The sequence below is a fragment of the Carlito syrichta genome, unplaced genomic scaffold (genome assembly GCF_000164805.1).
Source record: "Carlito syrichta isolate Samal-C Ts95f unplaced genomic scaffold, Tarsius_syrichta-2.0.1 Scaffold305707, whole genome shotgun sequence".
NCBI classification, from domain to species: Eukaryota; Metazoa; Chordata; class Mammalia; order Primates; family Tarsiidae; genus Carlito; species Carlito syrichta.
Genome location: NW_007249803.1, coordinates 525,734 through 551,523, shown reverse-complemented (window position 1 = coordinate 551,523; position 25,790 = coordinate 525,734). Strand labels below are relative to the sequence as shown.

The 25,790-nt window shown below is 37.4% G+C and overlaps 1 pseudogene; it reads left to right on the top strand.

The window, feature by feature from the left end:
- LOC103264751 overlaps window positions 1-25,790 on the top strand; it is a 38,221-nt pseudogene that overhangs the window by 9,537 nt on the left and 2,894 nt on the right.

Here is a 25,790-nt window from a genome sequence, read left to right as displayed (position 1 = left end):
TTGGGTCAATGGATAAAAATGAAATTTGAATTGTAGATTAAAGTATTGTACCAGAAAGACTTAACAATGCCTCCGATCTCCTAGAAATTCTTGTCTTCTCTGTTATGTAACTTCTAGAAAGGGGGTGCTCATGGTTCTTTTCTCTCTGCCTAAATGAAACTCCCCACCAGAAAAAAAGAAAAATGCCCAAAAGTAAATTGGAAACTTCCCTAACATGGCATGGCATCCCAGTAGTGACTGACTGTATTGAAATTCAAGTAAGGATGTGGGGGGAGAGGAGATAGCTCTTCCTCACCTGACACCTGGACAAGTCCCTGCATAGCAATGGCCGCTAATGGTGGTTTACTTTTCCTTTCCCTCAGGGCCATGATCAATCCTCTGTTTGGAAACTGTGGTACTTCCTTACTTTGACTGGAGCCCCAGAATAGTCTTCATTTTCCTGTAGGCTTGGATTCTGGTCCTTTTGTTATTTGTTGTTGTTTTAAAATCTATATTGTATAAGACTCTCACTACAGATTTTGAGGAAGGTCTTGCTTTTTTCTCTTAAACTAGGGTCTCTTCTCTGTTCCTAGTAGGGATACAAAACTGTGTGGTAGAGGTATGAAAAAAAAGTTGCTGAGAAATTTGAAGTCTAATTGATCATTTAATCGACCGCCTGCTGTTAATGTTTGCATATCAACTGTTACAGTCTCTCACTTCCTTCTAACAACTAAGTCAATGTTACTTGATTTAATTATCACTTTATTAGCATTACGCTGCAATTTCTGTGAGATAAAGGAATGATGTTAGGCCTTTTCTTTGCCTTTAGAATCTTTCAATCCAGAGAATTGTATGCTGTCTTTGCGTAGTTATGTCTTGTGTTGTCACCCTACTCCACAGATCAGCCTCAGTTATGCAATAGGGGATCTGATTCCTTGAAGGACTGAGGTGGGAGGATAGCCTCATGTCAGCATTCTTACCTGCCTTGTGCTGTACTGAGAAGGGGACATACTAGTCAGTGATATTGAACCCTAGCACAAACAGGTGCTCAGCCTTGACCTGCTGAGTTCAGGAGATCCTTCCACCTCAGCCTTCCATGTAGCTGGAACTAAAGGTGTGTGCCACCACGCCTGCTAATTTTTTGGATTTATTATAGAGACAAGGTCTCACCAAGTTGCCCAGGCTGGCCTCAAACCCCTGGGCTCAGACAATTCTCTCGCCTTGGCTTCCCAAACTGCTGGGATTATAGGCATGAGCCACTGTGCTTGGCCTATCTTTGTCTTTTAAGAGATACAAACATCTAAACAAAGACATGACATTTCCTTCTCAGGCTGAGGAGGAAAACAGAACTACAGCCGAGTCTTTTACCTGTATGCCACACACCACTCTCTGGAAAGGGGGTTCCTTGGCAACCTTGATTGCATTGGATGGACATCCAAGCTGCCCTAGGGATCCTTGCTTTTGTTTCTTGGGTGAAAGCCTCTCTTGAAGGGCCTTTGTTGAGAAAGTGAAAATGTATGCTACATTCCCCTCCATAAACAGACTATCAGCAGGCTTTCTTGAGACTAATTCAGCCAAACACTGCTTAGATTCTTGGGCCATCAAGAGATTTTGAACAGTAATAAGAACTACAGCAATAACTGTGGATATCAGTTCTCTTCCATACATCTATTTCTTCGGGTGATTTGAGATGTAGAACTGTTAAGCCTCTATATTTGATTAAAGATGTAAACTTGAAGTGGGAGTTAAATTGACTTTAGACAAGGAAATAGGGAGTATAGCCATCTTTTCCGATCAAGCCTATTTTTCTAACTAGACAAGGGACTATGAAGGTGCCTAGCAATAGAAGTTAAAAATTCAGAACCAGAGGACAAGGGTGAGTGGAGCTATCAACCTCTTAAACCTACAACCATATTTTTGGTTTTAATTGTTGAGAGCTATCAACCACTCATATCTATCATCACATTTTTGGTTTTAATTGTTGAGGTTCACTTGAGACACCAAGTCTGAAAGAAAGGCTTTTCCCTAGTTCTTGCCCAGATCAGGTACTAGGCTACCTTATGCAGGTAATGTCAGCACTGTTTTACCTCATGTTTTGTTAGGATCATAGCAGATATTGTGCTGGTCACCTAGATTCATATTAGTTATCCTCAGTAAGACCTGCCCTCTACATTAAAAAAACAAAACAAAAAACTTTTGTTATTCCTGTCGCTATTGTCTCAGGTCTCCGATGTAATTGGAACCCCTCTCTCATAAACTGGTATTTTTGTAGCTTTGTCACTTGTATGGTCTCAGTAGTTACCAGCGTGTTCTCTAAAATGGGAATAACAGAACATAAATCTTTCCACTTACTTCTACAACAGTTGTAAGATTCTTAGATCCTGCTTGAGATGACCTCTGGAACAGAGAACTTTTGTATGCTTTCAGTCCAGTGAGTCTGGAAGTACAGCAGCACCCAAGGAACTCAGGAAGGAAGGCAGGTAACTGAATTATAAGGAACTGAGACTCTGCCTATCACAGTGCACAACTAGAAGTGCAACCTTTGACCTTTGTCAAGTTTTAGCTGGCAGGTTTAGCAAAAACTGAATAAGTGATTTTCCAATATAAAAAAGAAGCTAGTTTTAGGGCTTCTCTTAGGTTCATTTTAAGGATGATGCCGAACCCAAACAGAATTTCCTGGGGGAGAGCTCTTTCATCCCAAAGAGCTGAGGACATGAAACAATAGCAACAACCCTACTTTGTGCTGTTTTCTCTCTCCCTCTCCTCCCCATACATATGTAGCCCCTCCCATTGTATTAACAGAATTTTTTTCATACACTTAAGAGTATGGCCTCCCTCTGACTCTCCCTCAAATTAGGATGAATCAATCCAGCAAAAGAAGCTGTAGCATCATTTCTCACTTGCTTTAAACTTCAATATACCAGAGTTTTTCGTAGAAAAATTTATTTGGCTTAGCAGGAGGATAACTAGCTGGTCATGGTTTGCCTGGGACTTCCCCAGTTGTAGCCATTAAGTCTTACATCTTGAGAAACCCTGAAGTCCTGGCAAAATAAGCAGTGGCTCACTCTACTTAGCAGTCTTATAGTAACTTTCTCATAACTTTTCTTAGTATCGATCCAGTTTCTTAATTAACAAATTGAAACTATTGGTAGAGATGACATGTAGTGATGCTACATTCTGTCCTGGTTGGCTGTTACTTGCTCCATTTTGCCTCTTTACTAATGTCAAGACCCTCTATTTGGTTCCATTAAATATCTAGAAGACTGAAAGCCCTACTTGTTCAATCTCTGATATAGCAATAAGACAGAGTAGGGTTGGGGGGTATGGGCAGAGAGGCACATGTACCCTATTTACTTACACAACAGGTCAGATTTGTTAAGAATCTTCTGAACTCCTAGTCAGCACACAGAACTAAAGATCAAAATAGCTTCCAGGGATAACTTATCTTAGAATAAGTATTGTTAGTAAGCAACTAGAATTTCCATAACGATTTTGAGATTGGTTAACATTTGATCCTTTAAAAGGAGATATATCTATATCTATATCTATGTATGTGTGTGTGTATATATATATATCTATATCTATATATCTCATGAAAGTCACACTATAAATTGTGTGCATGTGAATGGTTGTATTTGTTTTTACTTTTTATCTCCATTCAAAGTATGATGAACTTAAAAAATCAGAAAAGGGGAAGTAAACAGCAACATAAAGTTCATATGGTAATGGCTCCTGTCCATGAAGCAGTGGTTTCCCTACATGGTTCCAAAGTCTGAGAAGACATCAGCCCTCAATTCTATGCCACATTCTGGTCACTGACAATGTGTGTCCTTGTAGTTCCACACACCAGCTATGAACAAGAAGTTAATAAACTGAACGTCTGGATGAAAGCAAGTGATGACAATCAAGAAATGGTAGGTTTTTATTCTAATAGTTCAAGCATAATAACTTCATGGTGTTAATTCAATGTTTCCCATACTTTGAAATTGTTTTAGCTCAAGTTTCTTAAAGCTGTGATCTTGCTGCTTCTGTACAGTATTTTCTTAAGTGGGTTTAAAGGCAGTCTCGTATTGACAGGAACAGGGCTTGGTGAATGGTTGAGGTTTTATTGAAAAGCTGGGCAGGCCTTGAAGGTAGATTAGGTTTGGAAATATGGAAGCAGATAGGGAGGCCACTCTAGGGTTCCAGCAAAGGTAAAGCATAGTCTGGAGCCTAAGGAGACCACTTTTACTCTAGAAAATGTGCTTAGTAATACATTTGAATAGTTAGAATGGGGCCAGATTATATAGGACATTGAAAGTGAGATAGAAAAGTAGACTTGGTAAAATTGAGAGCTATTTCAGACTCCTGAACAGGGAAGTAATCATGGTAAAAAAGAAAATGGTACTTTAAAAATAGTATTAATGTTTTTTTCTTTTTAGCACATTTGAGTTCCTTGTAAATCCTAGATGTTATGCCTTTGTCAGACATGGAGTTGGCAAATACTTTTCCCAGTCTGTGGGCTGTCTCCCTGCTCCCTTGATGGTTTCTTTGCAGAAGCTTTGCAGAAGCTTGTCAGTTTAATGAGGTCCCACTTGTCTATCTTATCTCTTATGGCCTGTGCATTTCGGGTTTTGTTCAAGAATTGGATGCCAGTTCCAACTTCCATAATGGTGTATCCTGCATTTTCTAAAGTTCTTATGGTTTGAGGTTTTACATTTAGGTCTCTGATCCATTTAGAGTTAATTTTTGTGTATGGGGACAGATAGGGGTCTTGTTTGAGTCTTCTTCATGTGGTCAGCCAGTTTTCCCAGCACCATTTACTGAATAGGTTCTCCTCTCCCCAGTGGTGAGTGGTGGAGGCTTTGTCAAAGATGAGTTGGTTGAGAAACTGAGGTTTTGCTTCTGGAATTTCAGTTCTATTCCATTGGTCTATATGCCTGTTCCTGTACCAAGACCAAGCTGTTTTGATTACTGTAGCTTTATAGTAAAGTTTAAAGTCTGGTATTGTGATACCTCCTGCTTTTTTTTTTTCTCTGAGGATTGTTCTGGCTATTCTTGGTCATTTGTGTTTCCATATGAATTCCTGCATTGTTTTTTTCTAGATCTGAGAAGAATGTTGCTGGCAACTTGATGGGTATTGCATTAAATCTGTAGATTGCTTTAGGTAAGATGGACATCTTCACAATGTTGATTCTTCCAATCCATGAGCATGGAGGATTTTTCCACTTTTTTGTGTCATCTTTGATTTATTTGAGCAGTATTTTTTAGTTTTCATTGTAAAGGTCTTTCACATCTCTGGTCAGGAAGGTGCCAAGGTAACCCCATTACAAAGTGGGCAAAAGATATGAACAGACACTTCTCAAAAGAAGACATACGAGCAGCCAACAGATACATGAAGAAATGTTCAACCTCACTAGTCATCAAAGAGATGCAAATTAAAACCACACTGAGGTACCACCTAGCTCCAATCAGAATGGCCATTATCAATAACTCAAAAAATAATTGATGCTGGAGAGGATGTGGTGAAAAGGGAACACTTCTACACTGTTGGTGGGAGTGTAAACTAGTGCAATCTTTGTGGAAATCAGTGTGGCGATTCCTAAAAGCTCTAGAAATCGACCTCCCATATGACCCTGCAATTCCCCTACTGGGAATATACTCTGAAGAACTCCAATCACTCTATAAAACCAACCATGCTATCCATCAAAAGAGGACTGGATTAAAAAAATGTGGCACATGTACACACTGGAATATTACACCGCTATAAAGAAGGAACAAAATCATGAATTTCGCAGCAAGCTGAATGGAACTAGAGTTTATAATTCTGAGTGATCTCTCACAGAAACAAAGATCTGAGTATCACATGTTCTCACTCATAAGTGGCCCTTGAGTAACTATCATAATACTATAAGAAAAGGATTGACAGTGGCAGGAAACTATGGTGGGGGGCAGGGAAGGAAAGGGAGGTGAGATTAACGGTAGTCAATATCTGCCTGGGGATGAGGGGTACACCTCATCAACAAGGGTACCTGCACAATGCATATTTGTCTACCTAACCCTTAACTGTACCCCACAATTTAAAAATAAAAATATGTTTAAAAAAAAACGGAGGGTATGCACAAAAAAATAAAAAATAAAAATAAAATATCAACTCTGATTAAAGATCTGTTTATACCTCACAAATGCCAATAGTTCAGTAAATCTAAATTTAAAATATGACATTCTCTACCAAATTAAAATTTAAAGATCATATATTTACCAAAAAAAATAGTATTAATGACAGCAGTGTAAAGGATACTTCTGATAGGGGAAGGACTAATATTAGACTGAAGACAGCTGGGTGGCTTCTTGGGTAATTTATTGTGAGGTACTGAAAGCATAGACTATGGTAAAGGTAGTGGGGATGCACCGAACTTTTAAACAAGTGTGGTAGTGCAGGAGAAGAAGAGTCAAACATGACTCCTTGCCTAAGAATAATGGTCACAATGTTGAGAAGTTAGCCTGTTTTGATGGGGTACAAAGTCTCTCTGGCACTGTTCTGAATTTGTTGAATGGAGGTAAAAGCATCACATCCGAGTTGACCTATATCCATGTGGAAGTAATTATAAAGTATCAGTATCTGTCTCTTAAATTTTTTAATTCAGAGAAGGAAGGTGATGTGCACATAGTCAGAAAAGTATCTTACTTATTCTTTGTAGCTTCCAAATAAAAAGAAAAAAGAGAAGGAGTGTTGTACTGCCCTTCAGGACAAGCTTCTTGAAGAAAAAAAGAAACAGATGGAGCATTTACAGAGAGTTTTACAGAGATTAAAACTGGAAAAGGACAACTGACTTTTAGCAAGTAAGTTGCTGCAATTGTTACATTTCTGTTGTTGTTCAATTGCAGAAACAGAACTTTGTAACTTAGATGGTGTCCAAGTATATGGTGTTTGTATTTCAACTCAGTGTTCACTATCCCATTCCTTAGTTATTCATTAATGCAGAATTAACTTCACATGTTCACCGCAGGAACTGATTAATTTCACTGCTGGTGAAATTAATTATAACTACAGTGTTGGCAGCTTGTCTTTCAACTTTTCTGTATAAAATAATATTTATGGATAAATTATAGATAGGAAAATGTTCACAGAGTAAAAATGATAGTATTATCACAGGCATGACCTTTTGGTTACAAACTACAATTTGTGGTTTCATAGTATTCTCTACACTAAGGTTAATATGTTTTCATGTTTAGTGTCTTGAGGTACTTGTGGATGAAGTTGACCACTTAATACATTCTTTCCTTATATTTAGAGTCTACCAAAGATGAGACCATCACAAAATCTCTACAGCTGTGTATATTTCCTTGATGTGTTTTTTCAGCAATTGATGCATTTACTGTGCTCATTTTGTTGAATTGGTACATCAACAGAAAACTCCAAATTTTTCCACACTTCTTTGCCATGATTGAGTAAGTTCTTTTTATTGCAGCTTTAAACAAATTTTCACACAAAGATAGCTAAGCACTATAGTCTTTAGAGGTATTTTTTGGTGTGTGTGGTTAAAAGCATGAACTCAAGAGCCAAGTGCCTGAATTTGTATCCAAGCTTTACAACTTTCCAGTTATATGATCTTTGGCAAGTTATTTAACCTCTTTTTGCCTCAGTTTTCTTATCTGTAAAGTATAAGTACCTGCTTCATAAGATTGTTGAGGGGATTGAGTTACTACACGTAAAAAGCACTTTGAATAGTACCTGATACGTAAAAAGCACCCAAGGTTAAACTATTAACTAAGCATTTGAGTTTACATGTTGTATCATAATAGGTAGAACTCTCTTCTCCATTCTTAATCTTCACCCCTCAAAAAAACCAAACCAAATCAAACAAACAAAACTTACGCTTTTTCACATACATAAAAGCAGAGAAGCTTTTCAGTATGGTTATATTCACAGATTTTGCATCTGGCTTTCTTCTTATATTAAGTTACATTTTGTGCCTTAAAAACATAATGGTATGTTACAGCATGTCCACTGCCTTTTCTAAATTCTTTCAGCTTTGCCTATGTTTACTGCCTCCATAATCCCAGTAATATGTATGGCTAAGTCTTTAAGAAGCTATTATGTAAAAATAATGATAGTTTTTTCTCTATCATTGTAAGTCAAATTTCTTTATAAAAATTCTTTTTTGGGGGCTTGCTTTATGACTGTGCTGTTTCCCCATAAAAGCCAAAATCTCCAAAGGTCTCTGTAAGCATGAATATAAAAGGGGAAAACATCATTTGACTAAGCTTACCTGTTCATTATTATTTTTTATAACATAGTCTTTTAATATTTTCAGCTAATATTGACCTTGATTTGTTTTTATTTTTCAAACATTTTTTCCTATAGGTTTTCTCTGACATAATTTACACAGTTGCAAGCTGTACTGAAAATGAAGCTAGTCAATATGGGAGATTTCTTTGCTGCATGTCAGAGGCTGTGACCAGGTGGCATAGTGATAGAGCCACATATGAAAAGGTATGATTAATGAAAACTCTTATATTTTACTCATGTGTATAAAAATCATTTTGTAATCTCTGGATTGTTCAGTTTTATAATAGAAGCTGAGATTAAGATTTATTTGTAAAGCAGTGTTTAAAAGCACAATTAATCCATTATTAAAAAGTGCTATACTTTTTATTCCTATCTCAAACTGATGTGAAAACTACCGAACATCCAAATAGGCATGATGTTTTTACATGGCAACATTTATCTAGTCTACTTAAGTTTCAGCTTCTACTATTTTGTGGGGGCATAATTTTTCTTTAAAAGTAAAAAACTTGATCAGGCACAGTGGCTCATGCCTGTAATTCAATCACTTTGAGAAGCCAGGGTAGGAGGATTGCTTGAGGCCTGGGGTTTGAGACCAACTTGGACAACATAGCCAGACCCCATCTCTATAAAATTAGCTGGGTATGGTGGCACACACCTGTACTTTCAGCTACTTGGGAGGCTGAGGAGGTAGGATGGATTGAGCCCAGAAGTTCGAGTCTGCAGTGAGTTGTAATTATGCCACAGCACTACAATCTGGTTGACAGAGTGAGACCCTGTCTCAAAAACAAAACAACAAAAAAAAAGTGACAAATTTTTTTCTTTAGGAATGTAGAAACTATCCAAGATTCCTTACCATATTAAGGGCAACCGGATTTGATGGTAGAAATAAGGCTGATCAATTAGACTATGAAAATTTTCAACATGTACATAAATGATATTACAAACAAAGGTAAAAAATTAATTTTTTAGAATGTATTTTTTTCTCTTTATACATGTACTTTTATAATAATGTATCTTAAAATGTTTGTTGTAGGCATCAGCACATTGCCTTGAAACAGGCAAATATACTCACATCAGGAATATCTTGATTGTGCTTACAAAAATACTTTCTTGATACCCAAAAGTTTTGAATCTGGGTCAGGCTTTGGAAAGAAGAGTGAGACTCCAACTCAAATAATAATAATAATAACAATAAATAATAATAATAATCTGGAACAGGAGTCAGCAAACTTTTTCTGTAAATGTAATAAATGTTCTATTTTGAGTAGTGTTTTATTTTTAGTAAATAGTAAAATATTTTTATTTTGTACTAAATATTAAAATTAAAAATATATTTTTAGTAAATAGTAAATATTTTTGACTTTGTGGGCCATATTATCTCTGTCACAGCTTACTCAGCTCTGCCATTCTAACTTGAAAGAAGTTAGACTACTATAAATGAGCATTATCTATGTTCCAGTAAAACTAATGAACTCTGAAATTTGAATTTGTGTAGTTTTTACATGTTATGAAATACTGTCCTTTTGATTTCTTCAACCATTTAAAAATATAAAAACTATTCTTAGCTCAGACTGTATAGAAGTAGGTAGTGGGCTGGATGTGGTTCATGGGCCATACTTTTCTGACCCCTGACCTGGTGCACTTTCCCAAATTATAAGTTGTCATCTCCCTGGGAGTGAAATAAGCTGCCTAATGTGGAATGTGTATCCAAATTCAGAAGTCACTACCGTGAGTAACTTATGGGAGCAAGTTTTAGACTTTATTAGGCTTGCTGGGATAACAAAAAAGCTTGAAATAACCTAATTTGAACACAGATACAGATTGTTTAAATATGTTATATTGGCAATTTCTATAAAGAAGGTAGAAACTATGAACAGCCCTCAAGTGAAGTCTCTTATAAGTATGGTTTTTCAGTATGAGAGACAGAGTTATTGAATATATAGTAAGTTTTCAATGTGGACTTGCTAATGACGTTATTAGAAGAGTTGGCTGCTTTATATTTTTGAGGGCAAAAAAATAATTAGACTTTATCTAATAAGAAAGCTTTCATTGCTTTAGTAATTTTTGGATTTTTAAATAAAAGCTTCTTATGCAGCTTTATCCTAGTAATTTCCATCTCTACTGCATATCCCGATTTTTTGAGAAACTTGATAAAAATATAGTTGTCTAGTTCCTACCTCCAAAGATTGTTTTGGCTGCTCTGGAGGTAATTCTCAGGAGCAGCCCTGGCTGAGAACCATTGGCTTAAGTAGAGCATCTTCTCCTTTGATTAATTACATAGTAGAATGAGAGCCTGCTGCAGTTGTGTGCAGCTAAAGTCCCAGCTTTTTGGGAGGTTGAGTTAGGAGGCTAGCATGACCCCGGGAGTTCCATTCCAGCCTGAGCAGCATAACGAGATCCCATCTCTTAAAAAAGAGAGAGAGAATATAATATGAAAAACTGATTTTTCAACATAGTATATTTGCAGTAAAATTTTTTAAAAAGTATTTCAGACTGTTTAAAACACTATAGAATATAAAAACAGTGTCATTCATCTCCTATCTTGTCTCTAAAAGATAGTCATTGTTAAGACTTCTATTTGGCTATACTTTTTCTATACATATACACACATACACTTTTTTAAATAAGTAGGACCATACAATATGTTCCATTCTTTGACTTGCTTTTACTCAGTTAACATTTTCTAGGCATCTGAAAAAATTCATTTCCCATCATTAGTTTTGGTGAATGATTAAAAACAAAAACACAGAAGATAATTTTTGAATGGCATGGCAACCAGGACTGTTGAAAGTTACAGACTGGGAGCAGAGTATTTCTAGTATTGTCTGGAGGTGGGAGGAAATCATAACTCTTCTGTCTCTTACCCCACCAAAGAGTAAACACACTGCAACAATCAAGGCAAAATTAGTTTAAGGTGAAGAATATAGATAGCCCTGAGCGGGAAAAAAATTACAAAAGGTCTTTATGAGATGTGTCCAGTAGAAGGGATGTTCCTTTCCAATGAATGAAGGTGATTGTATGCATGAGATGCTTCAAAGTTTCTGTTGTTTTGTGTATTATATTTTTTAAATATAAAATATTTGTTTTGTTATTTGTTTAGCACTAGTAAAGCCTCCCTCTGACTTCCTCCCTTCTTTGTTACCCAATTGCTAGAAGCTTGGATTAGGAGTGACAGAGGTAGAAAGGGGAAACTGTAGACCTCTGGGTGTTCACTTTAGCTGTAGAGTGTAGATAGTTTCAGAAAGGCTGAATATATTCCACTCCTGTCCTCTTAGTCATCTGTTCTTCCTCTAAGGTTCTTTGGCATCTGTTTTGGCTCTATTCCTTAGGATCCTGCAGCTCTCTCCTGAACTAATCCAATAGTTTGCCAAAGTGATTGGGATCTTAGACAGACTTGCGTATTGAGTGGATCAAAACCTTTAGAGCCCCTGTTCACTCACAAGATTATGTTGATCTGTCAGGTAATTCAGAATAATAGTAATAACACAGAGCATAACATAACTGTAAATATTGTCAGCAAAGTTCATTCTTTTCCACGATAAATAGAGAAAGAAACATCAAAGTAAATTTGTTTGGGTGCTTTGTTCATGCTCAGTCTGCTGAAGAAATAATTCTGGACTGGTCATTAGAGAACCATTTGAGGTTCTGTCTTACTTGTATTTTGTTATATTGGGGCTTTATAAAGCATTAAGCTTAAAATTTACTTTTCCTTTTATTAGGTACATTTATTGTTGAGGTCAAATATCTATAAACTTCTTTTTATAATGTCAGATAATCTCTTGTTCATAGTGTTAAATACAGTTAAGAACTTATTTTTTCTAATTGTATTATAAGGATCACAAAGCAAAGTACTTTTTGGGAGGGTAGATCTGATAAAAGCTTCTGGAAGTTGACTTGGGATACAAGGCAGGTTGTCAACTTTGTTAAAATTGAAGAGTAGGTAGTAGATGCAGAGCCTCTCACTGTCTCAGAGTAAGTCTTGAAAAGAGCTCCCTTGATGAAAAAATCTACCCAATATATTGCTCCCTTTATTCTCATTTAGTAGGTTCACTTTGGAAAATTTTATATTTTAATATAAAAATATCTTCTGAGCAAGTTAAGCTTTTCTCAAAAATTTTAATGCATTTATTATAATTTGAAGCTATTTGTTGGGAAATGACAATTGAGAAGAACTATTTCCCTGAAAGCTGGGAATGAAAAACCTTTAATAGGCAAGTTTTGTCTGTTTTTCCATAATCACCAGCATCTATCTCTTATGCCACTGAGAATTATGGTATTTGAGCACACATTGTAGAATATACCAGATGTCTCTTCCTTGAATTGATTTAAAATTTTCAAGTCCACTCTATGTGCTGATTCTTAAGAATCTGGCAGGGTAAAGCTAATTTTTTAAAAATCTGTTTACTATATCCCATCTTTTTTAAAAATTAAACTTTTTATCTTGATATAATTATAGATTGATATGCAGTTGTAAGAACTAATACATAGAGAACCTGTGTACCTTTTATCCAGTTTACTCAGTGGGAACATCTGGGATAACTGCAGTTTAATATCACATCCAGGTTATTGATATTGATACAATTCACCAACTTGAGTCAGATTTTGCCAGTATTACTTGTATATTTGTACTTTTATCTGTGTGTGTGTTCATGTGTGTTCTATACAGTTTTATCACATGTATATGTATTTACCACCACAGTCAAAATATACAATTTCATCACCACAAAGATCCTTCATGTTGCTTTTTTGTAACCATACCCTCCTTCCTTTTTAATGAGAGATTTTGTTTGTTTTGTTTTAAACTTTATATTCACATATGATCTTAAAATAATTATCTTTTAATTTATATTCATGCTTTTAAATTTTTTATTTATTCTTTTTAAAATTTTTATTTATTTATTTATTTAACTTATTTTTTTTTATTTATTTATTTTTGAGTTGGAGTCTCACTCTGTCGCCCAACCTGGAGTGCAGGGGCCGCTCCCGGCCAATGCAGCCTCGACCTGCTGGGCTCCGGCGATCCTTCCGCCTCAGCCTTCCAAGTAGCTGGAACTACAGGCAAGCGCTACCACGCCCGGCTGATGTTTTTTTTTTAATTTATTGTAGAGATGAAGTCTCCCCTGCCCAGGCGGGTCTCGAACCCGCGGGCTCGGACAATCCACTCACCTCAGCCTCCCAAAGGCGTGGGATTACAGGCTGAGCCACCGAGCCTGGCTTACTTATCCTTAATATTGTAAGAAACACATCTGATGAGACAACTCACTGTTTTCTCTACCTTCACACAGAGCACTTCTGTGTCAATATTTGTGGGGTTCTTTTCCACACTGAGTAATTCTCCAGGATGACAACTGGATAATTCAATTCAATTCAATTCAATCCTGACGCTATCTACCCGTAATTAGCACTGATCTCACAAGTTAAGGGTTCAGTCCTACAAACTATTCCCACCTCAGACACCCATATTTCTGACTGGCTATAAATTGGGGGTCCCCATGACCACCTCCTAAGTTTTCATAATTTGCTAGAATGACTCATAAAAATGTAAGAAACACTTAAGTTTACTGGTTTATTATAAAGGCTACAACTTAAGAACAACCATGTGGAAGAGATATGGGGCAAGGTATCGGGGCAAATAGTAGGCTTGGAGCTTCATATTCTCTGGACATAAAACCCTACCAGCACCTTCAGTGTTCAGCAACCCAGAAACTTACCAAATTTAGTAATTCAAGAGTTTTTCTAGAACTTGATCTTCAGCATTCCCCTTTCACCTCCTCCCTAAAGGTCCATGGGTGGGGCTGAAAGTTCTAACCTTATAATCACTTGACCTTTCTGATGACCAGCCCCATCCTGAGGCTATGTAGGGACCCCACCCTAAGTCACCTTATTAGCATAAACTCTGGTAGATCAAAAGAGGCATGCTATAAATAACAAAATATATTTCTATTATTCAGGAAATGTCAAGGGTTTTAGGAGATTTGTATCAGGAACCAGGGACACAGACTGAATAGGTTTCTTATTATACGAGAACATATAAAATTTATTATTTTAAGTGTACAGTTTGAGAGTATTATGTTGACATTTTTGTGCAATAGACATCTAGGTCTTTCCAATCTGGCAAAACTAAACTCTGTACCCCTTAAACAACAAATTCCCATTTTTCCCTTCCCCAGCCCTTGGAAACCACCATTCCTACTTCCCGCTTTTATGAATTTGACAAAACAGCTTGTATTCATAGAATCATGTAATATTTGTTCTTTTGTGACTGGCTTATTTCACTTAGCAAATGTCCTCAAAGTTCATTCTTGTAGGATATGCCAACCTAAAAGAAAGAAACGAAGGCAAAATTTGTATAAGTGGAGAGTTTATTTGGGCCAAGCTTGAGGATTGTAAGCCAGGAGCATAGATTCGTGTTGTCTTGAATATGCACTCCGATTAGCAGCAGTTACAAGTTGATTTCTAAAGGCAGAAAAGGGAGACAGGAATTTGCCTGATACAAAATTATTTGTCAGGAATTCTCATTGGTTTATAGAAATAATATTTATTGGTGATTTACTATACATGCTAAGCTACAGGGTGTAGGTTATAGTGCCGTTTAGCACTATTAGGTCATTTGTGGTAATAGCAAGCAGTTTCAAGAGATGAATACACAGATCAAAGGTAGGACATAGCAGGACATAGTTATGGTCTCCTTTAATGCCTCTCTGGCCTTGACAATTAGCAGGACTTGCAGATAAAGTGTTTTTCTTTTTTCACATGTGACAAGATTTTCTTCCCTTTTGAAACTATGATTTGCCATTGTATGTATACCAATGTTTCGTATTTCCATTCATCCACTGATATGGACAGTTGAGCTGCTCCCATCTCTTGGCTATTGTGAATAATACTGCTGTGAATATGGGTGATTCTGCTTTTAATTCTCCTGAGCATATACCAAGAAGTGGAATTGTTGGGTCATTTAGTAATTCTGTATTTAATTTTTTGAGGAGCCACCATGCTGTTTTTCATAGTAGCTATACCATTTTACATTTCTACCAACAGTGTATATCTATGCTTTAGACAGTTGGATAAATAGGTTTTAATTCATCCATTTTTGTTTTCTTTATTTCATGGCTATTTTATCAACTTTTCTTTTACACTCGATAGAGAGTGAATACCTATTACAAATCACAGATGAGATATTTTGCACCATAGAGCATTTGCCTAGGCTGGGTGCGGTGGCTCATGCCTATAATCCCAGCACTTTGGGAGGCTGAGGTGAGAGGATTGCCTGAAACCATAGGTTTGAGACCAGCCTGGGCAACTTGGTGAGACCGCATCTCTACAATAAATCAACAAAATTAGCTGGCTGTGGTGGTGTGTGCCTGTAGTTTCAGCTACTTGGAAGACTGAGGGAGAAGGATCACCTGAGCCCATCAGGTAGAGGCTGCAGTGACTGTGAGTGTGCCACTGCACTCCAGCCTGGGCAACAGAGTGACACTCCAACTCAAAAAATGTATATATTTGCATATCAAGGATGATCCTCTAGGTGACATCTAAACATTTTAGAGTCAGCTTTTTCAGCTATAGGTAACAGAATCCTTATGTGAACTGGTTTACATAAAAAGAAGGTTTGTATTACAAGGACACCAGGATATAAAATTAAATCTAAGGGTAGCAATGTGTCAGAGCCTTACGAATCACTGGTAGGGGACTTGGTTGTCTCTTGTCTTTGATGGATCTGTTTTTCTTTCTTCCTGTATTGTGGCTTGTATCATGTGATGATGAAATGACTTCATAAATCCTGAGTCTTTTGGCTTCAACCACTCAAAGGTCAAAGATTACGGACACTTAATTGGTCCCAATGCAGGATTCCCAGGAAAAGGTAACAATTAGCCTAGCTTGGATCAATTGCCTTCCCTATCATACCTCACCGCAAGTAGGGTCAGTGAGATTGAGTCAACGCAAGGACATCTGTGGGAACTCTATGGATTGACTGGGAAATAGCAGGGGAGCCAGAAGAAAAAGTAATAGAAGCAAGAGACAGAAAGAAAGGTGTACTCAGTCATAGGACATAAATTGAGATGTCAATGAAGGATTGAAGACACGTTGAGAAAGAATAATGGAGCTTGAATAGTTCCGGGCAAGGAATATTAGGATGACTAGAGGCAAAGGAATTAAAGAAAAAACTCTGATTCTTTCTAATACAAAGGTGAGGACCACAAGGGGAATCGCCTGAAATTCTTAAAGTCATAAAGGGTAAAAGCATCAACTGATTTTTGGAATGATTTGAATTGGGGGAAAGCTTAAAAATATCTTAATACTGGCTAGGCGTGGTGACTCAAGCCTATAATCCCAGCACTTTGGGAGGCCGAGGCGAAAGGATTGCCTGAGCTCAGGGGTTTGAGACTAGCCTGGGCAACATGGTGAGGCCTTGTCTCTACATAAATTAAAAAAATTAGCTGGGCATGATGGCGCACGCCTGTAATTCCCACTACTTGGAAGGCTGAAGCAGAAGGATTACCTGAACCCAGCAAGTCAAGACTGCAGTGGCTGTGAGCATGCCACTGCACTTCAGCTACAGAATGAGACTCTGACTCAAAAAAAACTTAATTCTGCTATTAAGTATAGAAAATGGGAATTTTTATCTCAATAATTCACTTTTATAATTTATTCTAAGTTTACAAATTTATTAGGGATTTATTATAAAATTGATGGATGACAGCTATATAATAGGGGACATTTAGAGGAAATTATAGCCTTACCTTTTGAAGTCATGGAGGGAATTATTTCTCCATCAAGCATTAGTGATGATGTTAATCCTTATGATTTATTTAGTACTACTGTGTGTCAGGTACTGTGTGAGGCATTTTTATATGTATTCTGTCACTTAACCGTCCCTCAAATTACAGGTGCTTGCTGTTTGTTAAACTGAATTTTTTGAAGTTGTATCTCAACAGAATGACCGACACTTAGCTTTTTCTTTCAGAGATGTGGTACTGAATCTTCCTCTGGGCTCTCTTCTCCTCTCTGTTTGTCCATGGTGCTTCAGAAGTCTTGATGTTTGTGATGCTACAGAGGCATAGGCAGGGAAGAGTAATCTTTATCATTGCCGTCAGCATCGGATTTCTGGCTTCTGTAACTGGAGCAATGATTACCCATAGGTTTATTTAGTTTCACTTAAGAACGTAATTTTATGTATACTTACTATTTTGATTGCTATCATCTTATTGTAAATGTAATAGGATAGTCTTTTGTGTGGAATATTTTCCAGCATGTTACACACTCCACCTAGAGTTTAAATATAAATTTATTCATTGAACAAATAGTTGTACTTCTGCTATGTGGAGACTCATTTTGTGGGAAATAGAACAATTCATAAAACTTGGCAAGAGGCAAATCAGGTCAATGGGAACATTTATCTTTTAATGATTGTAGTTTCTGCTTTAAAGTTGCTAACTAGTAAGAAAGGTCCAAAATGTGACAGTGATAATTGTCATAAATGGGGGAAAATATAGTTCTTAGGTCTTTGATGTCATCTGCCTATGATTGCACTTTCTTCTTATACAAATTATGATGACACAGATTCCCCTGGCCTACTAGAAATGAGCCACTTGAGGCGCTCTACAGTGTTTTGCAAGTTTTCTGCTGTGCTGCTCATGAGCATTTTCATTCAAGCCCTCAAATTCATTCCCTCTAGCCTTCTCCCCTGGACACCGTACTGAGGCCCCAACTCCAGCCTTGGCCTCCTAGAGTGAGTTATGGTTTCTGCTGCTGCTTGTTTAGCAGAACTTCGGTACATCCTGCTGAGTCTAGAGAGTGCCACAGCTGTTCCCTGAGTGTGGCTGTGGCAGGGACTGACTTCTCTTCTGTGGTGCTATTTACTCTGTTAGTGCCAGTGAATACAGGCTTGCATTGACCTTTGCTGGTGTCTGAGGCAGCTCACTGCTCCTGCTGGATCTGTTTCAGGTCCCTTGGGAAGAGACTTTTTCCTTTCTAGTTGACTCTTGCCTCAGAGAGAAGAAGAAGGCCTTGTCTTTATAGTTGAAAAGCCTTCCTCCTTCACCTTTTCCGGAATGATTGACATCCCTTGTCTTTTTTTTTTTTTTTTTTTTTTTTTTAAAATTGGAGTCTCACTCTGTCACCCAAACTGGAGTGCAGTGTCTGCTCCCAGCCACCGCAGCCTCGACCTGCTGGGCTCCGGCGATCCTTCCCCCTCAGCCTTCCGAGTAACCGGAATTACAGGCATGCGCTACCACGCCCAGCTGATTTTTTGATTTATTGTAGAGATGAGGTCTCGCTGCCCAGGCAGGTCTCGAACCCGCGGGCTCAGGCAATCCACTCATCTCAGCCTCCCAAAGGCGCGGGATTACAGGCTGAGCCACCGAGCCCGGCTGACATCCCTTGTCTTGGGAGGAAATCCCCATGTCTCTTGGTATTTGTGGCATAATAAGACAATCATAAAAATCTGTTTCCTATTCTTCATTTACTACTGGTTTTACTGTGTTAATCTTGTGTTAAGTTGTTATAACTGCTTTTGTTGTGTCTGCACTCAACCTTTAACTTTATCATATAGTAGCTCATGCGTTTTGCCATAGACAGGTTTTAAACAGGTACTTGGGATTCGATGAAGTATGAGGGGAGACCCCCCAAAATGGAATTATCTTTTGGAAGGTTGGCCCCTTGTACTACATTGGAATTTGTTCCTCCAGATCCAATGGTCAACCCAAGTTTTTATCTGGAAGTTTTGAGAAGGTTGCCTCATAATTTATGGAAGAAATGATCCGAGTTGTGGCAAGTCAGTGAGTCATTTTTCTTACCAGAACAGTGCATCTGCCCAAACTGTGCTTGAGTATTCAGTAGTTTTTGACCACAAACAGCAATGACCCTGTACCCCACTTTCCCTATTCACTTGATCTCACCCCGAGTGACTTCCTTCCCAACACCCTCACCCCCCACGATAAAAAAAAGTCCTTAAATGGAAACATTCTGCTGATGTGGAGCAGATGAGACGAAACAGCAGAAGCACTAAAAGGCATCCAAATTGATGAGTTCAAAAACTGTTTTGAACATTGGAAAAGGATCTCAGTAGGTGTATTGCATCAAACTATGCTGAAGGTGACTGAAGTTTAAGCATATAAGAATAAATACACAAGTTTGTATATGATGGAGTGAGCAGATTCAGCTGGGAAGGTAGGAGTCAGATCCTGGATGGTCTTGGAAAACCAACTGGGAAGTTTGAGCTTTTATCCTGTTGGCTCTAGACAACAAGTGGATATTTTTGAATGGGACTGGGAAAGGGCAGAGAAGTTAAATGGGAAATTTTGTTTATAGTTCAATGTGGAATATATGTAAAGAACCAAGAGAAGACCCTGAAAGAGCCAGGGACCTGTCTTCATCACTGCTGTATCCCAAACAATAAAATAAAGTACTCTACCTGAAACATAGTAGATACTCAAAACATACTGGTTGGATGGATAGAAGGAATGATTAGTGGTTGAGAGAAGGAGGGAGGATACAGGGGAAGGAAGAATAATTAAAAAACATTAACTGTGGCCAGGCTTGCTAGCTCATGCCTATAATCCCAGCACTTTAGGAGGCCAAAGTGAGAGGATTGCCTGAGCTCACAAGTTCGAGGCCAGCCTGGGCAACTTGGCAAGAGCTCATCTCTACAATAAATCAAAAATTTAGCTGGGTATGGTGGCACGTGCCTGTAGTTCCAGCTACTTGGAAGGCTGAGGCGGAAGGATCATCTGAGCCCAGCAGGTCCAGGCTGTGGTGGCCATAAGTGTGCTACTGTACTCCAGCCTGGGCGACAAAGTGCCACTCCAACTCAAAAAAAAAAGAAGAAGAAGCATGAACTGCAATCTAAACTTGAGACCAGCATCTGAACCAAATTAATGTCTGTCGGTTGGGAAGGAAGAAGTTGATGTAAGAGGTACGTATGGCAAAGGACAAAAATTTCAAGTCAGTTATTATTAACTGTGGCAGCATACAAAGAGATATGGAGGGGGTTGCCTGTGTTTTTGTTGTGGGCCATTGTTGTCATTGTGTAACTGAGAACAGAAGAGGGAGGAAGAAGGAAAGGCTTGTTCAGAAGTTATAAGTAATATGTGTGTATATGTATGAATTGGCATATATTATTGTAAAACTATTTTAAAGAGAGCATGGAAAATACAGTTATACTTCAATGTATCTCTAATGATGTGTATGTATATATAACCTACTTTTAATTCATTCAAGAATAAAATAAGGCAGTGATTTTAGAAGCTGCAATACTATATTTAAAAGTCCTTAAAAATATATCTGACACAATTTCAGGTAAAAATTTGTGTTTAAATTAGCAATAACACATTTAAATTTCTTCTGGCTAATTTTCTGACCTACAAACACTTGAATTAAGAAAACTAGCCAAAGAGAGATACTTAGTGAATATTTAGTTGTATTTATTATATTATTTAATGAAAGTTGTGAATACTAGTGCATTGATAGCTATATATTCAGTTCAGCTAATGACTGCTGGGTATCTGTATTCAATAAGATACTGACAAAATATAGAAACATTTTGCTATTTCTTTTTCATTTAGTATTGTTAGTTAATGCCAGAATTAGGGGAAACAGGGTTTTCATATAATGCCTAATTTTAGCTGTTTAATTTTAGCCAGTCTAAAAGTGTAAAGTGACATCTCATTGTTAGTTTAATTTGTATTTCTTGGATTACTAATGCGTTTGAGCATCTCTTTCTATATGAGTTACACGTTTAGGTTTCCATTTCCTCAGATTGCTTCTTTAAATTTGGTGCTTTTCTTTTGGTGACGTTTTCCCCCTTTCTTTCTTTCGTGTGTGTGTGTGCGTGTGTGTGTGTGTGTGTCAGGGTCTTTCTCTGTCACCCAGGCCAGAGTGCAGTGGCATGATCAGGCTCATCGCAGCCTGGACCTCCTGGACTCAAGTGATCCTTCCACCTCAACCTTCCAAGAAACTGGGACTACAGGTGCATGCCATCACATTGGCTAGTTTAAAAAAGAAAATTGTAGCCGGGCTCGGTGGCTCAGCCTGTAATCCCGTGCCTTTGGGAGGCTGGGGTGAGTGGATTGCCTGAGCCCGCGGGTTCGAGACCCGCCTGGGCAGGCGAGACCTCATCTCTACAATAAATCAAAATATCAGCTGGGCGTGGTAGCGCATGCCTGTAATTCCGGCTACTCGGAAGGCTGAGGCTGAAGGATCGCCGGAGCCCAGCAGGTCGAGGCTGTGGTGGCCGGGAGCGGCCACTGCACTCCAGTCTGGGTGACGGAGTGAGACTCCAACTCAAAAAAAAAAAAAAAAAAGAAAATTGTATTTTGTAGAGAAGGGTCTCACTATGTTGCCCAGGCTGGTCTTGAACTCCTGGGCTCAAGTGATTCTCCTACCTCAGCCTCCCAAAAGTGCTGGGATTACAGGTATGAGCCACCATGCCTGGCCTCTTGGTATTAACATTTCTTTTATTAAATTATGGGTGTTTCTTATATATTAAAATATTAGTCTCTTTTTTGTTTTGAATTTTGCAGATAACTTCTCTCAGTCTTTTTTTAATCAGTCATCATCATCTATGATGACCTTTGTTGAGCAGAATAATTAATTCTGATGTAATCAACTTAAAGTGATTTTGCTTTATGATTTATAATTAAGGATTTTACTTAAGAAATTCTCACCTCTTATCAACAGGGTGCCTGAATGAAACGTAATTGTACACCTAACCCTTAACTGTACCCCACAAAATCATAATAAAAAATATTGATTCATAATAAAAAAAAAAAAGAAATTCTCAGCCTGGCTCGGTGGCTCAGCCTGTAATCCCACACCTTTGGGAGGCTGAGGTGAGTGGATTGCCTGAGCCCGCGGGTTCGAGACCCGCCTGGGCAGCGAGACCTCATCTCTACAATAAATCAAAATATCAGCCAGGCGTGGTAGTGCATTCCTGTAATTCCGGCTACTTGGAAGGCTGAGGCGGAAGGATCGCCGGATCCCAGCAGGTCAAGGCTGCGGTGGCCGGGAGCGGCCACTGCACTCCAGTCTGGGCGACAGAGTGAGACTCCAACTCAAAAAAAGAAATTCTCTACTACACCAGGATCAAGAGATATTCTGGTATATTTTCTTCTGCTACATTTCTAGTTTTTCCTTTTGTTTTAAGGTCTTTAATTCACCTATAGCAGGAGTCAACAAACATTTTTTTAAAGGGCTAGGTAGTAAATATTTCAGATGTTGCAGACTAGTCATCTCTGTTACACTAGTGCAAAAGCAGCCATAGACATATGTAAAAGAATGGGCATGACTTGTTTCAATAAAAGTTTTTGTAAATTTTCTTTACAAAAACAGGCATCTGGTATTCAGGCCATTATTTACCCCTGGTCTAGGGTCTACTTTTGTTTTTAGAATTAGATAGGATTTCAGGTGTGCTTTTTTCCTTCAGTGTAATAAGTCAATTTTTACCATACCATCCACTAAAAAAATCCATTATTTCCTCATTGATTTGTGGTGCCACCTTTATTATGTATTACATTTTCAGTGTACAGGGATCTGACCCTGAACTCTTCTGATTCCTTGGCCTTTTTATCTGTTCTTACAGCAGAGCCCCTCCCCCCTTTTTTATCCCTATGGTTTTGTAGTATATCCTAATATCTGTTAGAGATAGTTTCCTCTGTTACTTTTCTTACTCAAAGTTAACTGAGCTATTCATGGAACTTTATTCTGCGTAGAAATTTGAGAGTATGTCTACTGAATTCCTCAAAGAGTTTGACAATAACTTTTATTAGGATTTAATTGAATATAGAATTTAATTTGGGAATAATTGACATATTATGTCACCTCAAAACATATAGTATTTCCATTTATTGAGATCATCTTCTTTGTTTTTTATTAGAGTTTAAAAATTTTTTTTCTCAATAGGAGGGTTGTATGTTTTTAGGTTAATTCTTAAATACTTGTTATCTTAGGGCTGTCATATGTGGGTATCTTTTTTGACCGTGGTATTTCATTTTGCTGGTGTGAAGAAATACTGTTACGTTTTGTAAGTCATCCTGGGTCCTATAGCGAGGCCTCAGCTCTATAAAAATAATCAGGAAGCTGAGGTGGGAGGATCGCTTGAACCTAGGAGGTTGAGGCTCCAGTGAGCCACTATCATGCCACTGCTCTGCAGCCTGGGTAGCAGAGCAAAGCTCTGTCTCTTAATAAAATTGTAAATTGTGTTTATGAAAAATTAACAAAATCTGGTTTCTTGGAGAGATAAAATGAATAGACTGCTGGCAAACTAATTAAGAAAAAAGTTAAGACAGACAAGTAAAATATAGAAGAAATAACTCCCAATAATAGAGATGAGATAGACTTATAAAAACAAGATAGTTTTTTATGAACAGCTATATATTCCTAAATATAAAACATCAAAATTGACATTAGGAAATATGAATAGGACAGTAATTATTTTTAAACAATTAGAATATTAAAGACCCTTCTTCCAAAAAAACTCCATGCCCAAAAGAGGTTTACAAGTGAGTTCTACCAAATTTTCAAGGAAGAGTGAGTTCCTCTGTTATCTACATTCTTGCAGAAAATAGAAGGAATAAAAGTTGTACACAGCTTATTTACAGAGGCCAGTGTAATCCTATTGCTAAACAAGATGAATACTGTACCAGAACAGAAGAGTACAAGCTCACTTACCTTGTGAATGCTATCCTCGGAATGCAAAGATAGTTCAATATCAGAAATGAGTGCAGTTGTATTTCAATAAAACAATTTTAATGGTTACTAAAATCTGAATTTGTATAATTTTATGTATTATGAAATATCTCTTGGTCTTTAAAAATTATAAAAACCATTTTTAGCCTGTATGCTGTATAAAAACAGATGAGTAGACCAGATTTGACCTGCTGATTGTAGTTTGCTGATCCTGGACTAACTACACAAACTGGTAGCCTCAACACACTATCAAAACCAGTTTTTCCCTTACGTTTATCATTTGCTTCCAGTCAGGAAGTATGCAGGGCAAATTACATCCCTTTTCATTGGTATACACTTCTGCAGGGACTTTATATTGCTGTATATTAACATTTTTCTGTCCACTGATGATTCCTGTCCCATTCTCCTTTGTCCTTGTGCATTCATATCTTTTACTCACCTTTAGATAAGTTCATCAGTATTGCTTTATCCACTTCATTTAGCATCTTTACTTATTTTTAATTGATTGTATTCACCATTGTTCACAGTGACAATTCCACATGTCATTTATTTCAGACACCGTATCCTACTTCTGTCTTCTTCATACTTGGTGTCTTAGCCTCATAGATCACCAAGAAAGTAAAGACCTTAATTTACTCTTTCAGCTGGGTGTTCAGCAAAAGACACCTTAAAGAGAGTAAAAACTAATGTATAAATTGGGGGAAGATATTTGTTAATATGCATAAATATAAAAGATTAATTTCTAGACTATATTTGGACAAGATCAGGCACATTCAGGGTGGTATGGTCATAGATCAGACTATATTTTTGAAAAAAACTGTGACTCAAATAATAAAAAGAGGAAATGGACAAAGACTTGACAGTAGTGCTAATGGCCAATTAATATGTAAAGAAAGCCATAATTACATTAATTACCAGGGAACAGGAAGTTAGTAAGAGAGAGAAAATTTCTTACCTACCAGATTGGCAATTTTTTTCCCCTGGAGTTTGTGCTTTCAGGATATTCCCTCTGGGGGCAATTAAAAAAAAAAAGATATCACCTGCTTCTGAGCATTTAGAGTGACTGAAGTATAAATTGGTACAACTAAATTGAAAAAATAATTTAGCATTACTTAGGAAAGTTGAAAATGCCCATACCATAGGGCTGAGCAATTTAACTTTTACCCATGACTCATGGAGAAACTCTTGACTGCATATGTGTGCCAGGGGTCATGTACAGGAACATTCACAGGAGCAGTGTTTGTGAGTGTAAAGGGTTGGAACAAAAATGTTGTCGGCAGTAGAAGGGATAAATAAGATGCGGTATGTTCAGACAGACTTGGAATTCTATACAGTAGTGAACATGAGTAAGTTATAGCTACGTATGAGTTTGTAGCTCATATGTAGTACATAGGAGTTTGTAGCTCATATGTAGTACATAGGAGTTTGTAGCTCATATGTAGTACATAGGAGTTTGTAGCTCATATGTAGTACATAGGAGTTTGTAGCTCATATGTAGTACATAGGAGTTTGTAGCTCATATGTAGTACATATTTATTCTCTGCTATAAGTATATTTATGCCCTACTATTTTAAATCAAGAATTTATTGAACTTTGTTATTGTATACAAATATTTTCATTTGAAAAACAGGATTGAAAGATATCCTGGACCTTGAAATGAGAGTTTTTTTTGGAATTGCACGAAAGTTTAGGCAATTCAGATATAGAGATTAAGTTAGGTTTTTAAAAAGTAATTTTAATTACATAAGTAATATATGACTCTTCATTATGTAAAACTTAAAACATTATGGATAAAGCAAAGTCCCTTTTGAATGTCACACTCAAACTAGTGCTCTTTTCAAAAGTAACCTATATT